At 46.9% G+C, this 17,788-nt stretch overlaps 1 pseudogene; it reads left to right on the plus strand.

The window, feature by feature from the left end:
• The first annotated feature begins 858 nt into the window (after positions 1-858).
• Positions 859-1,276, plus strand: LOC148006605 (ribosomal biogenesis factor pseudogene; annotated as a pseudogene).
• The last annotated feature ends 16,512 nt before the right edge of the window (positions 1,277-17,788 follow it).

The raw sequence follows: 17,788 nt of genomic DNA on the forward strand, positions 1-17,788 counted from the left end.
GATCCCTGTTTACAATATGATTCTTTGCACAATAAACCTCTAACAGACTCTAGGACTGGACAGGTTTAATAAAGTTTCAGAATTCAAAATCACCATGCAGACAATAGCAGCTCGTTGGGCATCAATAAGTAACTTTCTAAATCCTGCTCTCAACAGCTACAGAAATAATAAAAAAAAATCCTAGGAATAAATTTCAATAAGGAAATAATGAAAGACCACTCCAATAATAACGTGAAACCTGAGGGAAGAAGTTGAAGAAGACACAAAAATGGAAGATTCAATACCACTAAAATGTCCACAGGACCCAATATGATTTGTGGGTTCAATACAATCACCATGGAAACACCAACAGTATTTTTCACAGGACTAGAACAGTCTAAAAATTCATAGAAAAACATAGAAGTTCCTGAATAGCCAGAGCACCATCCAGTAAAAGGAATGAGCTGTAGACTGCCCTATACCTGGTTTCAAGACATACTGCAGAGCCACAAGGACCCCAATAAGCTACTACTGACAGAAAAGCAATCAGGCAGGCAAGTGAAGCAGAATGCAGATTCCAGAAGCAAATACACACAGACACACACACGCAAACACACAGACACACAGACACACAGACACACACACACACACACACACAGAGAGAGAGAGAGAGAGAGAGAGAGAGAGAGAGAGAGAGAGAGAGAGAGAGAGAGAGAGAGAGAGAACCAGGGGCTTCTTCTCAAGGTGCCCAGACACTCATTGGTCAAGGCATAGACAGCTTAGGAAGTGGAACTGGGAAAAATGGATACCCACATGAAGAAGACTCAGAGTGATCCCCAGCTCTGCATTTAAAAGCCACCTTGAGTCCCGGAACTTCCTGTGTCTTGAGCTTGTGGATGGCATCACTGTGAACGTGCAGTCTCGTGAACTTTGACAATGGCCAAGAACAAACTAAAAGGGCAGAAGTCCAGGAATGTATTTCATATAGCCAGCCACAAACCTTTGAAGGCTAAAAACAAGGCAAAACCAGTTACTACTAATCTTAAGAAGATAAACATTATGAATCATGAAAAAGTCAACAGAATGAACAGAGCTTTTGTAAATATACAGAAAGAACTTGCAAACTTTTCAAAAAGCCTTTCTCTTAAGACTGTGCAGAAAGAGCTGAAGCACCACGAAAAAGAACCAGCTAACGTTGATGAAGCGACACGACTAATGGCTCAGTTGTAATACAGTGACAGTGTATCACATTTCCCCAAAGACCAATAAATTCAATGTTTCATACAAAAAAAAAAAAGCCACCTTGAAGTGAATCAAGGACAAATTATAAAATCCAGATCTACAAAAAACATAGGCAAAGATGCCAATGTTTCAATACAGGCAACAGTATTTGTGATATGCCCCTGAAAATATCAAACGCAACAAACAGAGATGAATGAAATTACATTAAACTAAGTCTGCATAGCAGAGGAAACAATCAACAGAGAGGACCCAGAATTGGAGAATAGGAGAAAATGTTTGAAAAGGATTTGTTTAACAAACGATAAACACAGTAGTGAACAGAAGTGTGAGAGGAGGCCCAGTGTCAGCATCGGTTGTGACGGTTTGTCTATGCTCAGCCCAGGGAGTGGCACTATTAGAAGGTGTGGCCCTGTTGAAGTAGGTGTGTCACTGTGAGCATTGGCTTTGAAACCCTCACCCTAGCTTCCTGGAAGTTAGTCTACCACTAGCAGCCTTCAGATGAAGATGTAGAACTCTCGGCTCCTCCTGCACTATGCCTGCCTGGATGCTGCCATGCTTCCTGCCTTGATGATAATGGACCGAATCTCCAAACCCATAAGCCAGCCCCAATTAAATGTTGTCCTTTGTAAGAGTTGCCTTTTCATGGTGTCTGTTCACAGCAGTCATCAGGAAAGAAAAACAAAGTACAGAGAAGTGCCACGTCAACCCGGTCAGAAGGGTCACTGTCCGTAAAAGAAAGAGCGAAAGCAATCTCAGGTAACGAGGAAGACACAGAGAAAAGGGAGCAAATGTCTACTCCTGGCAGGATTGTAAATTAGTACAGTTATGAGAAACAGGAGAGAGGTTCCTTGTAAAAACAAAAACCAAACCGGAACAAACAACAAAACCAACCAACCAAAAACGGGAGGTGGAGAAATGGCGTGGGAGTTTAGAGCATTCTGCTCTTTCATGGATGACCTGGGTTCCGATCTTAGGACTCACATGACACCTCACAGCCATCTGTACCCCAGTTGCAAGGGATCTGATCACATGCCCTTTTCTGGCCTCCTTGGGCACACACCCACCCACAAACCCATCCACTCCCCCAGTACACACACCAATAAACAATACAAATAATTTTATAGCTCTGTAACTTTCAAAATCATTTCCTGAACCATTTTATTTGATCTCTTTTAAATTGCATGTTTTTATTAAAAGAAAACTCATTCATTTGTAACAGAATATATATTTAAAATACATTTTAAACTTCTATAAATGTTTGCATTTTCTGCGTTCCTTCTCATGTAAAAATTTGTTACCATATCCAAATTTAAAAAGAAACAAGTGTCTGTCCTAGTTAGCTTCCTGATGCTGTGGTAGACATTATGACCAAAAGCAGCTTGGAGCAGGAGCGGGGCTGTTTGGCTTACAGTCACAGTCCACACTGACGGTAGGGAGGGACAGGCTCAGGGCAAGGCCTTGAAGCAGAAACCACTGAGGAACACTGCCTACAGGTTTGCTCCCTGGCTGTCCATTCACCTGACATTTTCGTAAGGTAACCAACAACCGCTTTCCTATGGATAGCACTATCCAAAGTGGACTGGACCCTCCTAAACTAATAGCCGATTAATAAAATGCCTCACAGACATGGCCATAGGTCAATCTAATGGAGACAATTCTTCAGTTGAATTCCCTTTTCCCAAGTGTGTCAAATCAACAAGTAATTTTTCTCCTTTTAAATGAATCCCCATGAGGTTTGAGGCAATGCCAGTGTCTTGATGTGATGGTTTGCATATGCTTGGCCCAGGGAGTCTTGTTGGAGGACATGTGTCACTGTGGAGGTGGGTTTGGGGACCCTCCTCCTAGCTGCCTGGGGATGCTCAGTCTGTTCCTGGCTTCCTTTGGGTGAAGATGTAGAACTCAACTCCTCCTGCACCATGCCTGCCTGGATGCTGCCATGCTCCTGCCTTGATGATAATGGACTGAACTTCTGAACCTGTGAACCAGCCGCAATGAAATGTTGTCTTTTACAAAACTTATGTTGGTCATGGTGCCTGTTCACAGCAATAAGACCCTAACTAAGACACCTGATAAAGAGATTGCTCATGGTTTACTTAGGGGACCAGTGCTGGGGAGCAGGTTAGGTGTGCTCAGATGTGAATCCTTGTGTAATGGACACAGAGGTCTGTGTCTGCTGGTCCATTCAAGTGCAAGATGCTCAAGTCAGAAACCAAGCTTAGGTGTCAGTCAAAATCACAACTGAGTGGGGCTCTGACGTGTTTGGCATCAAACTGGCTCAAGCACTCCATCTCTCAACCCTGCGCTGCCAAGCAAGACACTCTGCCCTTGTCTATCTGAAAATGGAGCATGTTTACAGTGAGGCTGAGAGACATGGAACAGGCAGTTGGAGGGCTCACTGGTCTGTATCTACTGTCTTCATTACGCCCAGAGGGCTCCCTTCCCACTCCCGTACTTTCTGTTCCCATCAGAAAGGGGTCTGCGATGTACCAGGCAACAGTATTTCACACTTGAACTGTTTTCAAGTCCACGTGACCATCTCAGATAGGGATGGTTGCTTGTACTGTGAGTTTTAAAGCTCCAGAAGTAAGGTAAGCTATAGGACTGGGATGGAGGAAACCATAGACCAAAATATCAGGCCAGGGATATGGGGAGGAGCATCAGCAGGCATGGATCATGCATGGAAGGGCCTGTGTTTGCACTGCGTGCTCTGTTGACAGCTGTTCTGTCACACACATTCGTATCAGAGCATGACATCACCATCGCAGCCATATACCTCTCCCCCTGACTCTGAGGAACCTTTAGTGATGATCTTGGGGTGGGGCAGGTACAAAACGGGTTGGAAGAGAGGCTGTACACTGTCGCAGGAGGCTCTATGTCCTGGTTAGACTGCTACTGTCTCTCCTTGAATGTGCCACTCTGGAGAACAAAGAGGCCACCGTAGTGTCCATCTGCCTGAGCTCTGAAGGCTGCAGGCCATGAAAGAAGAGACATAGGGAGACAGAGGATCTTTAGGAGCTTTGTGGGTCTTCCTGTAGCTATGCGATACCAGAGGGAATGGGTCATTCGTATGACTCTAGACACACAACCATCTGGCTGAGGCCTCAGGAGAGTGTGGAGTGAGTTTACCTTCTGGGTTGCTCTTAGACTTCTGACCTAATGTGCAGGACAGCAAACGAGGTTACTTATTGTGCAATTGTAACAATAGTCCACACTGTTGATCTTCCCTGAACTGCCTCCTCCGGGTCAGATTGTAACTCATTGACCACCTGACTGAAAGGATGCTACTTTGTGATCAGGAGTCCGCCCTGACCTCATTCCAGCTGGTCCCACAGACAGCTCCTCGTCACAGTCCTACCAGCACTGAGAAGCCCGCTGTATCATAAAAGTAGCCGTGGGACTGATGGGAACAGACGTGCACCTCTGAACCTCTGCTTATGTGGAGGCAACGCCACAGTCTGTGTGTGAGAGGCTCACAGCAGAGTGGATGATGCCTGGGAAAGGCAACAACCCTGTAAACAGCGCTTGCTTGTTACATGTATGTCCAAGATCACCGTGAGAGCCTCATCTGAGAGCACTAAGCTATCATTCACACTGTAGGGAGTGGGAGGTTGTCTGCGGATGATGATGCCTGTGGTGTAGGCGATGAGGATGAGGGTGATGGTGGTGATGATGGTGACAGTGGTGACGGTGATGGTGAATATGGGGAGGGTTGTGATGGTGGTACTCACTGTGTGATGGGCTCTCTTTGAAGGACCACTTCATCACTTAATCCTCGAAGCAGCCCTAACCAATATAGGTCCTATCCTTGTCTTGTTTTACAGGTGTTTGAGGTGACACAATGTTACACAATAATCATGTAACTTCAGGGTACTCACTGTTAACGTCTCTAAGGAACAGCACACAGATTAGCTTGCCTTGTGAAACCACTGGCATTTCCCTGCAATATCTTTAAGTGGCACACTGGAACTGAGGAGGAGAAAGTGCTTCCTCATGAAACAGGACACCCTGCCTGATCCAGTGAAGACCTCCGCTGGCATGTAAGTTGGCTGCATAGTGAAGAAGTCGAAAGCCAGAGTGGATAGGCCAGCCTCTCGGAGGCAGACATAGCCACCCCAGAAGATGCCTCTGTCCCAGATGGATGGGAACTGGCGAAACACCCCTCATTCCATGGCCCAGAAGCCCTTGGCCCTGTGACGAGGAATGTGTGTCTGTGACCGACTGACCTGCTTCATGTCTCCCCCCTGGACTGTGATCTTGGTGAGTTACTGAAGATTTTTTGGGCTGTGTGGTTGAGACACTGGAGAAGTGGGACTCAGTATAGGGCCTTCTTCAGTGATGGGGAGGCAGCAAGAACACAACCCCACACCACGTCTGATGACCACGGACGATCTCTTAGGACACAGCCGAGACAAGGGTTAGCGGTTGTTCAGGGTGTGCAGTGGCTGGTTCTGTGTGTCAACTTGACACAAGCTGGAGTTATGACAGAGAAAGGAGCCTCAGTTGTGGGAATGCCTTCAAGAGACCCAGCTGTAAGTCATTTTCTCAAATAGCGATCGAGTGGGGAGGACCCAGCCCAATGTGGGTGGTGCCATCCCTGGGCTGGTAATCTTGGGTTCTTTAAGAGAGCAAGCTGAGCAAGCCAGGGGAAGCAAGCCAGTGAGTAACATCCCTCCATGGCCTCTGCATCAGCTCCTGCTTCCTGACCTGCTTGAGTTCCAGTCCTGACTTCCTTTGATGATGGACAGCAATGTGGAAGTGTAAGCAGAATAAACCCTTTCCTTCCCAGCTTGCTTCTTGGTCATGGTGTTTGTGCAGGAATAGAAACCTTGACTAAGGCAGGGTGACTGGAAGCATTTCAAAGAAACAACGTCCTTTACAAAAGCCCTTGAGTGGGTGCAGAGCCCTGGTTGGCAAATCCTACCTCAAGCTCGGTCAATATGTGAACAACTTGGCCATGAGGCTCTTGGGGACCCATTTGGAACAAGACAAACATTTCTTAACCAAAGAAACCATTCAGTTTTCTACAAATGTAAAGCCCTCTTGAAAGTTAATATCGAATATGAGGTGAGTTTGGGGCAAATTAATTTTTAACCCCAACTGCATGCAATAAACTTGGAGTGGAATTTGCCCTTTTGAGGAAAGGGAGACATTGAACCATGAAATATTACTTTTTGTTACTAATGTTTCTAGAGAAATAATAATCTCAGTTTAACCCTCAGTGAAGTTTTTTAATGCTTTTGGTACAGGACCTAGACCAATGAATGCAAATCCAGAGAAATTAAAAACTGACATTTGTGATGGAGGGCCTTATCTTTGTGCTATCAAATCAGGATGTTTGTGTGAGCACATGTGCATATGTACATGCACACACATACACACAAACATACCCATGCACACATATACATGTACACATATGTGCACATATATACACATATACACACATAAATATACACATATATGCACACGCTGCACACACATATATACACACATACACACATGTACACACATACAAAGATATATACATATATACACACATATACTGCATACACATATATACACACACACTGCATACACATATATGCACACATGCATACACATACACACATATACACACATATATGTGCACACATACACACTGCATACACATATATGCACACATACATATACACTCGTACACACATATATACACATATACATACACACACACATACACACACACATACAAACACAGAGTTATATGTATATGTGCACTGTCAATCTTCCAGAAGGCTAAACAGAAAGGGAAGAAATTTCTTTGCTACTGGCATTACTTTATTCATTTAAAAAATTCTAAAACTGTAGCTGGCATAGTCTTGTGTGTGTGTGTGTGTGTGTGTGTGTGTGTGTGTGTGTGTGTGTAGTGAATGAAGACGTGTGTAGGTCGGCCACCTGTGCACACAAATGTAGAGTTCAGAGGAGGTTATGGATGTGTTTCCGTATTGCCTTATTTTTTGAGACAATGTCTGTCACTGCCCGTGAAGCTTGTCATTTGAGCTAGGCTGGCCAGCCAGCCAGCTTCTGGCATCTGATTGTGTTCACTGCCTTGGCCCTGATGGGGCTGAAAGCATACATGGCTGTGCTTGGTTTACACATGGCCGCGGAAGACTACCTTGGGACCTTTGGACGTCACAGTGAGGGGGTCTTTCCTGCAAAGCTATCCACATCTATGTAGCCCACTTGGCGTGGTCCCAACCGTAGTCTCTGTTCCCTTGCAAGAATCCCTTTTGGTTGTAGATTTCACTTACTAAAAAGTACAGTCTTCTTTGACTTCACACCCCAATTCTTTGAGTATGCTTTTATTTTGTTAATTGGAAAATCTTTATCAAAGATTCTTTTCCTTCCATTACCCACCTACAGTACATTTCTCTACACATCTTTGTACATGTCTGCTTGCATTTTGTTGGCTTTGGCTATGGCTTTTGTGTCATAGTCTTGGACTGAGGGTTGGTGGTAGCAGGTGGTCTGACAGTCTGCTCATAGCAGGATAGTCACTTCTGGAAGAGTAACTAATGGGTGGCTGAAGGTCTCTCTCTCTCTCTCTCTCTCTCTCTCTCTCTCTCTCTCTCTCTCTGTGTGTGTGTGTGTGTGTATGTGTCTGTGTGTGTGTGTCGTGTCTTCTGTCTGATTCCTCCCTTCCATTTCCCTCCCATGTTATCTTTCCCTCACCCTCTAACCTGTCTTCTAAATCTGTGTTCTCGAACAGCACCAGCCTGCTGAGAAGAAGAGTTGCTCCCAAGGAGGAGAACATGAAGGGTTAGCAAGCATCACTGCCCCTGGCAAGAGCAACAAGAGGTTGGTAACAGATAGAAAGGAATCCTTAGACAAGCTTGTGGTAGGCAGGCTAATGGCCCAGAAGGTGTCCATTTTAATTATTAAAACATAGACGTTATTATCCCTAAGGCCAAAGAGACTTTGCAGATGTGGTAGGGTTCAGGGCTTTGAGATGGGAGACTATCTGGCTTACTGTGGATTCACATTCTCTATAAAAGCAAAAGCACAAGTGTGGGCTGACACCTGAGAAGGAAGCTACAAGGGAAAGAGTCAGCTGTAGCAGTCACTTGACCTATCATCACATCTGAAGATGGAGGATAGAGCTGCAAGCCAAGCTTGGCTAACCGATGACTAGGGGAGAGGGGCTCAAGCCTTCCAGCCAGCAAGGCAAAGGGACTACCATCCGGTATGACCAAGGAACTCTGTTCTTCGAAAGTGCTCAGAGAAACAGCCCACCCATAGCCTCCAGAATAGAGAAGGGCCAGATTCTATCCATGAAACCTGGGCTGGACTTTTGGCCTCCAGAGGCATGAGGTAGCACTATCAGGTTTACTTTGCCAAGTTTATGGTGACTGGTCAGGGTAGGAGTAGAAAAAGTAGAAGCAGAGCTTGTACCAAATTAAGATAGTGGGCATTCAGTCAACTATGTCCCGTTGTCTAAGTGTTGACACAGTCTACCATGGCCCATTGTCCAAGTGTTGACACAGTCTACCATGGCCCATTGTCCAAGTGTTGACACAGTCTACCATGGCCCATTGTCCAGGTGTTGACACAGTCTACCATGACCCATTGTCCAGGTGTTGACACAGTCTACCATGACCCATTGTCCAGGTGTTGACACAGTCTACCATGGCCCATTGTCCAGGTGTTGACACAGTCTACCATGGCCCATTGTCCAAGTGTTGAATGCTCAGTCTACTGTGGCCCATTGTCCAAGTGTTGACATAGTCAACTGTGTCCCATTGTCCAAGTGTTGACACAGTCTACCATGGCCCATTGTCCAGGTGTTGAATGCTCAGTCTACTGTGGCCCATTGTCCAACTATGGAGCACAGTAAACTATGGCCCATTGTCCAACTGTGTCCCAAAGCCCTCCTGGAGCTGATAGGACTCATTTGCATCCTGCCTTTAAATAAAAAAATGACCCATTGCAGAGAATGCCAGTGTTCAATCCCTTATCCCTGTCTGGGTTCTTGCCTACTGTGTCCCCAGCCATTGTTTCCCTGGCCACCACCTTCTTCTCTGAACCTCTGTGAGGCTGAAACTGGTGAAGACCACTGATGACCAAGATAATGGTCTATTCATCTTTCTGCTCTTGAATGACGTCACATGATACAGCTTCCTCTGGGCTTACCAGTATTTGTCACCATGTTGCGGGTCATCCTTTTAACTCAATTTAAAAAAAGGTTTACTTTTTATTTTACATGTATGAGCATTTGAGCATGCCCAGTACCCATGAAGGCTAGAAGATGGTGCTGGACTCCCTGGCATGGAGTTTCTGGGTATTTTTAAGTCATCATGTGATTGGGAGGGGGTGAATCCCAACCTCTGTCCTCTGTGAAAGCAGAGTGTATTTCAGCCCTGAGCTCACCCTTTCTGTGTTTCCATAATAGCCCAGAAAATAGTTGGGAGTGTTTTCACCACGAAGAGACAGCAAATGTTTACAGTGTGCCGATGACTACCTTATCATTACACAATGCACACATGCATCAAAACATCGCATTCCCCCATAAATATGTACAATTATATGTCAATCAAAAACAACATGAAACAAGAATAGGATAGACCTGGTAAGATGGGAGTAATGTTCCATGCTACCCCATGGGGCTACCTTCCTCATCAACCATGACTAGCTCCAAGGCTCCTGTACAGGACATGAGGTGTCAAAAATTGTGCGATTATAAAAAAGGACAGAGAACAAAGAATTGGGGGGATTGCTTTGATTTTTTTTAACTTTTTAAAGAGACAAACTGGGTCAAAAAAAGAGAAATATAGCTCGAATCTGTGTTGTAAGCTAATTCCGTTTTGAAGTCTTTTGAGGGAGACTTTACATGCTCATTGCTCTAAAACTTTAGCATGCTGAGAATATCCCCCACATACACTGAAATTTCATTATAAGTTAATGTGCAAGGCCATGCCTCCCTTTTCTGGAAAGAAAAGGGCTGAGGAGGGGAGGAAGCACAACATGTATTGCCTTAAAACTCTACTTTCGAATGCATCCACTGTGTGACATTTAAGTCAGCGGCAATAAGCCACAGTAGTCACCAGTGTGCAGAAAGCCATACGCCAAGCATGTTGGCATGGGTGCCTTTCTGTAGCACACGGATTAACCCTCAAGGTTGAGAATGCTCACGGGCCCTGAATGTGCATAACCCCTCTCTTCAGCAGCTGTGTGTTGCGACTTCTCTTGTGAAACGATCTTCCATTTCACAGGCAAACCCTTACCCGTATCTCTTGTCCACTTGAACCCCCTGTCATCCTTACCCATCTCTTGTGTCTGCTTGGATCCCCTGCCATTTGGGACAGATACATAAGCTTAGAGTCTTGGAGGTCTGGTTCAGTCTTTTAGAAGCTACAACTCCCCTCTCTGTGCCTTGGTACTTTCATGTGTGTGCTGTGCAATGGTGACTCTCTTACTTCCTCCCAACAGACTCAGGAAAACGCACTCTCCTCATCAACATCACGGAATAGAGACTACCTTGTTTCTGTAGCCATGGCAACCAATTAAATAGCAGTGGTGAGCTAGCTAGGTGTATGGTAATGGCAACAGTAATGGAGATATTTATGGATATTCCCGAACAGGAAGGGAGGAGACGGCCACTGGAGCTGCCTGAGTTCCATGCAGTTCCCCTTGCCCCTCCCCACCTCTTGTGGTGAGCTAGAGTATATAGGATCCAGATTAGCTGATGAAAGGGGTTCTCTAGGATGCACCCTTTATGATGTTGTCATCATCCTCAGTGGGTTGGGACTTTACTGGGATGCAGCGTTGGGGTTCCCCACAGCCATGCTATGTTAGCAAGTCCAAAAGACTCATTGGTTCCTTAAAGTGAACTTTGGTGGAGACCTTACTCTGGTCTATCTCTGTGTCCTGTCTGGGGTAAAGATATGACTATTTACATCTCCATGGAGGCAGGAAAAGCAGCCCCCCAGAAGCTGTGGAGAACTCTGGGTTCCTGTCAGCAGGTACAGTTTTTGCCTAGGCTTGTCCCTCTCAGCAGTCTGAGAACCTGATTATGACCCAGGCTGGTGTTTCCATTCCCCACCTCAGAAGCAAATTAAGGGCAGAAGGGTCTGTGTTGGGTTACAGTTAGCCCAACCTGACGGGGAAGACAGAAGCCCAGGTGTAAGCCAGCTTCCTGTATTGTATCCACGATCAGAAAGCAGAGGCTACACAGGAATCGAGACCTATCTAAAAAGTGTCAGGACCCCACCTCCACTGACACACATCCTCTTTCTAGGCGCCACCATCTAAAGTTTCCACAGTCTCTTGAAACAGCGCCACCCGCTGAGGGCAGTCTTCAGGCACATGAACCCATGTGGTGGTGGTGTTGTAGGGGTGGGATTCCACATCCAAACCACAGAAACTGGCCTTCCCAGCCTGCTTTCAGCCTCCCAGCTCTGGCCACTCCGTCCAGGAACAGCTGCTGCTGTCTGCTGGCAGGGTGAGGGACATTTAAGATGTCATCTGCCCCCACCAGTGCCCTGAGTATGTAGGGCTGAATGGTCACTCCCAAACTGTCCACACCTGGCAATGGGATCATTCCTTACTTACTGGTTTATTAACAATTCCTAACTCACTACTGTAATACTCATGACTGTTGCAATTTAAGGCTGATCCCCTGCATCAGCCACGGGGATGTGTGTACTTATTTACGGTCTGGACGTAGAGACCCTGCCTTCCAAGCCTCTATCTGGGGTGGCTCTGTGACACCCTGGTCAGCTTCTGATTCACACTGGAACTGTCACCCCCATCTGTCCAAGGACTTCTGAGCAATTCTCACATGTGGTCACCTCTGTCCTGCAAGGGAGTTCATGGGACTTGGTGTCACCAGGTCAGCCTGGTGGGGAGTTGCTTCCCTGTGGGTGTACCCAGGCAGCTGAATGGCTCTATCCCAGCCACATCCTTGACCACATACCACATAGCCATGGGCAACTTGTGAGACCCTGAAAAATGGATGGGTATGGGGCCTGTAGAGGGATTCTGTCCTTCGGGGGGGTTTTGTGACTGTGGTAAACAGTACAGACATTGATCATAGGGTCTTGAACAGAGGCAGCTGGATCTTATGCCTCTTAAGGCACCTGGGGAATAGGAACGGCCTCTACGGAGGAGACTCAAGAAAGATGATGCCTTCCAGGAAGCCTCCATCACCATAGGTTAAGGCTAATAAGAAGTGAAATGCAGGTTAGAGATATTGGTATCATTCTGTCAAATTCTTTTATGCTATTGAAAATAATTCCAAAGTCAAATAATTTTAAAGACTAAGGTTTGAATTACTTTCTAACCATGACTTAGCGGGGTCTAGAACAGGACCTACAGACATGCAGGCACTCAGACAGCAGTCCCCTGGAGGTCCACAGCAGCCCCCAGCCTGGATTTCCTGTTGGGCAGGTCCAGGTCACTCCTGTCCAGGTTCCTCGGTCCTGAGTGTCAAGTCCAGCACTCAGGCGTGTGTTCATTCTTAAGATAATCCGTTCTCTGATTCAGTCAACGCCATCTGTACCCACGCACCTCTGCCTGCTCTTGACTTCTGTGGAGCTGACAGTTGGTGAGTTCCTTTCTAATGAATCTTGAGTGTGCAGAACTCAAAGCCGACTGTCCCCCAAGTATTCTACAGCTTGCCACAATGGATCCTTATTCCTCTGTTTTTGTGAGCTGGACAGGGGCAGGCTGTAAGAAGAGCATGCTTGCACAGAGATCCTCCCTGAGGGAAGCCAATATCCAAGGGCCAGGAGGGGAGGACCCCTGAGCCACTTTCATTAGAGAGGTGAGTAAGCATGGCAGGAGCTGACCCACAGGCCCTGTGACAGTGTCCCCAAGGAAACTTTATATTAGAAAGCGGCAGGGAAGAGGACCATGGCCGGGGGCTGGGACTCTGCCTGCTGTCATCAAATCAGGTACCCAGTGTGAGAAGTGCTTCAGGGTCTTCTGGCTGCCACGTTTGAGGAGAAAGCTTGAGGCAGGTGGTGCGTAAGGGACAGACTGTGTATGTGTTCAGGTCAGAAGACCGTAAACTTCTGAGGCAGTACTGGAAAGAAGGTGGATACCGGGGGTGTCCTCCCCTGGTCCTCTCTGCAGACAGCAGGAAGGGCCTTCTGAGCTGCAGTGGGAGCTCTCAAGCAACCCAGAGAGGTCTACCTGAGTGGATTAACCCAAGTCATCCCCGAGAGTGCTGACCGGGCATAAGTGACTCACCGTTATATATTAGCCTTTAAAACTTTAATAAGGCTCTCCTTAATGTTTAAAGTCAATATTTTCCTTTCTTCGTGTTGGAAAGGGTTATGCTTTGAGGATGACCAGGTCTGCCTGTGAGTACTGTGGTGTCTTATGTCTGCGGGCTCCTCAGGAGCCCCGGGCTTCTGCAGGATCAGGTCACACAGGGTGCCTGTCTGAGTGGCCCACATTCCTCTTCCCATCCCAAGGCAATCCAGGCTCTCCTAGTCTATCATCTCTCTAATAGGTATTTGAACATCAGTTACCCATCATGCACCGGGACTGTAGATGTGAGCAAATGGCCTACCCACTATCCTTGGGGGGGGGGGCTCTCATCACTGCAGCTGGGAGCAAGAGAGGAAGGAGTGCCCCTTAGTCGCATGTGGGGGCCCAGGGCTGGTGATACAAACTATCTGCATGAGAAACCTGGTGCTGCAGAGGGCAGTGGCTCAGGTAGGGAAGCTACTTCTCGGATTGCTGTGTCCAACCAGTGTAGGGAGGGAAGAGTTGAGGGCCCCTGTGGCAGAAACGGTCTGGGAAGTCCATAATGGTGTCTCTCAGGACACAAAAACTGACATCACTGCTCTGTTCCTCCTCAAAAATAACCTCAGACATAGGATGTCCAGAAGGAACCTCATCTGAGTTTGCACCCAGGAAAGTGTCATGTAGCACCAGGCTCAGGGAAAACCTCATGGACGCTGCTTGCAGACTCAGGGAGGTACCCAAATCACCTCCTCCAGAAAGCCTTCCAGGACTGGTCTCAGGACCATCCACAACCTCGGGCCCCTGGCATAGGAGAAGCCAGCAAGTAGCCAGGCGGTCCTTTACTGACCACTGCTACAACTGTACCTAGCTGATGGGCATGTGCCTGGTGCGGATTTCCTTATTTAACCTGCTAGACTTGTGGGACGCTGGACGTGTGCATGGCTGTCCATGCCTGACCATGCCAACGCGCTCGTGCAATGCTTTCCTGACAGGAGGGTCATGTACCAGGATGTTCGGGAACATCTTCTGGAGAGGCCAATGGGTGATGGTTATAATTAAAGCTGATCTGGAGGCCCTCTCAACAGCCAACAGCGGTGTGACGCATCCTGTGGAGCGCACTTACCGGAGGAGAGACGGAGTCTGGTCCTTCAGGCGTCTGCAGCAGCCTTCAGCTGAGCTGATGTTGGAAAGAGTTGATTTCCTGACAAGGCGAGTCCCGCTGATAAGTCCCACTGTGGAAATCAAGGCCATGCTGTGTGTTCCACTCCTTAGAGACAACATCCTCCTTCCTGTGATAGCTGAGGAGGAATCTAAGACTGTTCCTTCCTCAACTTCAATATCCTCCTGAACGTCACAGGGACTCAGGATCAAGAGCACACGAGGAGGACTTCCTGCAGCCACGTAGGGGCACAGAGTGTGTGCGGCTTCTCCTCCTCACAGCGTGTTGCCCCATGGCATCCTCATGGCTCTGTGGGTTAGCTTGGGAGCTGGATATGCTCTGGCATCATTTACTGCTGTCCTGTGCCTGCGTGGGGTGTGGAGCTTGTGTGTGGGATGGGATGGGAGGCACAGAGCTGAAGTCCAGGTTGCACTGGCTACCTGCCCAAGCTACCTGTCAAATTCCCCTAGCAGAGTCAAATCACAAATTTCCGTAAATATTTGCTCATAACCCACTTCCTGCATCCCAGGGATCGCGTAAAGTGAGTCTAGAGAGGTGAAGTCTGGGGCCACTTTGATGTCTGTCTGTCTGTCTGTCTCTCTCTCTCTGCCTCTCTTTTCCACCCCTCTCTCTCCTCATCTCTGTTCATCTTTTCCTGCATCTTTCTGTGTCTCTAAATATCTCTCTCTCTCTCTGTCGAGCCTGGCCTCCCTCTCCCGTTCCATCCATCCTCTCTCTTTCTCAGTTTTTCTGTCCATTGCCTCTGTCTCTCTGTGACTCTGAATATTGCTTCCCCCCTCTCTGTTGTCTTCCAACTTCAAGCTCTTGGTTCTTGTAGGAAACGGGAACAGCCACGTTGACTCAAAGCTAGTTCCCTTAAGGGAAATGTTCATGCCCTGTGTCTATCGCATAGTAACTCCCAGGAAATCAGTACCTGGGTAGGAGGCACCACCTGGATAGGACACTGCCCTGCTGCTCCCTAGTGACAGCCACTGAGCAGGAAGCATGCATGTGGGACTTGTGACCTGGGATAGGCTGAAGTCAGTGTGAAGGGCTCCCATAAGTAATTATAGTTGCCTGGCCACTGAGTTGCAGAGCTGACACAAGAACCAGACTGGAGCTCACTGCTCCTTCCCTGATCTTGTCAGGTCACCAGGCCATGCTGAGAGGGGGATTCTGAGAACGCCCTGTACGTCCCTCCTTCCCAAGTCTACTAGATATGCCGTTTCTATCAACACCAGGCAGGAAGGACCCTGAGACATCCCACGCTTCCTAAGAAGGACTGACTCATTTCCACTGTCGGGGGAGGGATGTGCCTGGCATGTGCCACAACCCCAAACCGCTAGACAATCATGCAGATGGGAAGCAATCCCCTTTGACTCTCTGGGCCACCCCAGCAGAAACAGGGATCGTGATCTTCAGATCCTGCTAACTACCCACCTCATCAACTTTGGTCGGACTCTTTCCTCTCCTAATATTTCCTGAGCATCTTTCTCATCTGCTTGTGTGGCAGGATTCCCCTCTAATTCCATGCTGATCACAGCCATACTCCGTGTAGCAGCCAGACCCACGGCCACTGTGAAGCTGGCAGGGCCTGCTGCTGACAGACTGGGCTCTGCCGGCCGTCCCTGTGGGCCGTAGAATCAGTCCTTCAGCAGCCATGTTCACTGGGACGATTTTATCAAGATTTCCTTCCCCTGCTTTATTGCTTCCTTCCTTGGTTACTTTATTAAAATTTAAAGTTCCTTATTAAAGTTACCTTTTTCATGTGACAACAGTAAGCTTTTATAACTTCAGCCGCAAAGCCTTGGCTAGTCTTTGTAGAGGACTCTCTAGGGTGCAGGGCAGGGCAGCGGGGGAGTCGCTAACTCTTTAATGTTTCTTTACAGTTTCAATTATTCAGAACTATCGTAAGCTACCTTAGTGAGTGGCTTTAACCCATAAAAGAAGATTTCTGGTTCTTAGAGTTACTTTTTCTCATAATCTTCACATATGTATATATATATATATATATCAGAATATATAAAATATATAATTCAGAATTTATATATTTTAATTACAAATATACACAAAATATATAATTCAGAATTCATATGTAGTTCCAAACATATATAAATATATATAATTTAATATAATTCAGAATATATATATGTGTATGTATGTATGTATGTATGTATGTAATTTTTTTCTAAACAGGCAATGTTTTCAGGGTGCAGGGATGTAGCACACCTTTTACAAACTAAATTTTAAGAAATAGGTGTTAAAAAAACAAAGGCTCACAGCAATGTCCTCCAATTCAGGCAATGAGTATCTAAGTCAGAAGTCTAGGATACGGTGTTCCAGAGATTTTTTAAGGCTGCTCGATCTATCTGTGTCTCCTGGTCTGGTGAGAGCTTTACTAGATTACCCACTGAAGACCAAGCTGATGCCTCCGGTTATCAACGCTGGAGACCCTCACTCTCCTCCATTGATGACTTCCCATTTAGCTGTCGCCAGAAGCCACGTGGAAGGACGATTTATAAACCCTGGGTGGGATTTTTGATTCCAAAGATAGTGACTATTCTGGAATGGCAGGCAGAAGAGGGCTTACAGAAGGCAGGTCAGGGGCAGGTAAGAGTGAACTCAGAGACAGGACTGAAGAGTGACCTCTATGGGAGCTCCTGGGCTCCCTGCAGTCACGAACTTCCTGAGGTGATCCCAGCCCAGCCTATTGGTTCCCCACTTTTTCTTTCTAGTCTGCTCTGGGAAATTCTGTCCTTGTCTTCTAAATGAAAGGAGCCCTCGAGGTTACAAGAGCCCAAGCACCGTATGTCTTCTCCCTCACCCACCCCCCAGCTCATATCAGATGTGGGTTTCTCAGATAAGAATATAAAATTAATGCACGCAGGCTTCAGTCCTCAGGGAATGCTGCAGCAATCAGCAAATGTCAAAATGTTTTCTCCAAAGTTCTAAATGAGTGAAAAATAAAAGAATGTAATTTCCCTAGGGTGTTACCGGGCGGCCATTTTCTCTAACGTGATCAGTCTGTTTGTTTTTCCCCCAGAGTGAATCCGCTGGGAATTGTGTGTTGTTGCAGGTCCCCAGAGCTAAGAGGAAAATGTTGTTACATTATTTTAACAATGTAACAGGAGCCCAAGTCCTGACTTCCTAGGGTGGCCCAGAAGACTATAGGCAGATTCCTTA

Source organism: Rattus norvegicus, chromosome 3 (assembly GCF_021556685.1).
Source record: "Rattus norvegicus strain SHRSP/BbbUtx chromosome 3, alternate assembly SHRSP_T2T, whole genome shotgun sequence".
Classification (NCBI taxonomy): domain Eukaryota; kingdom Metazoa; phylum Chordata; class Mammalia; order Rodentia; family Muridae; genus Rattus; species Rattus norvegicus.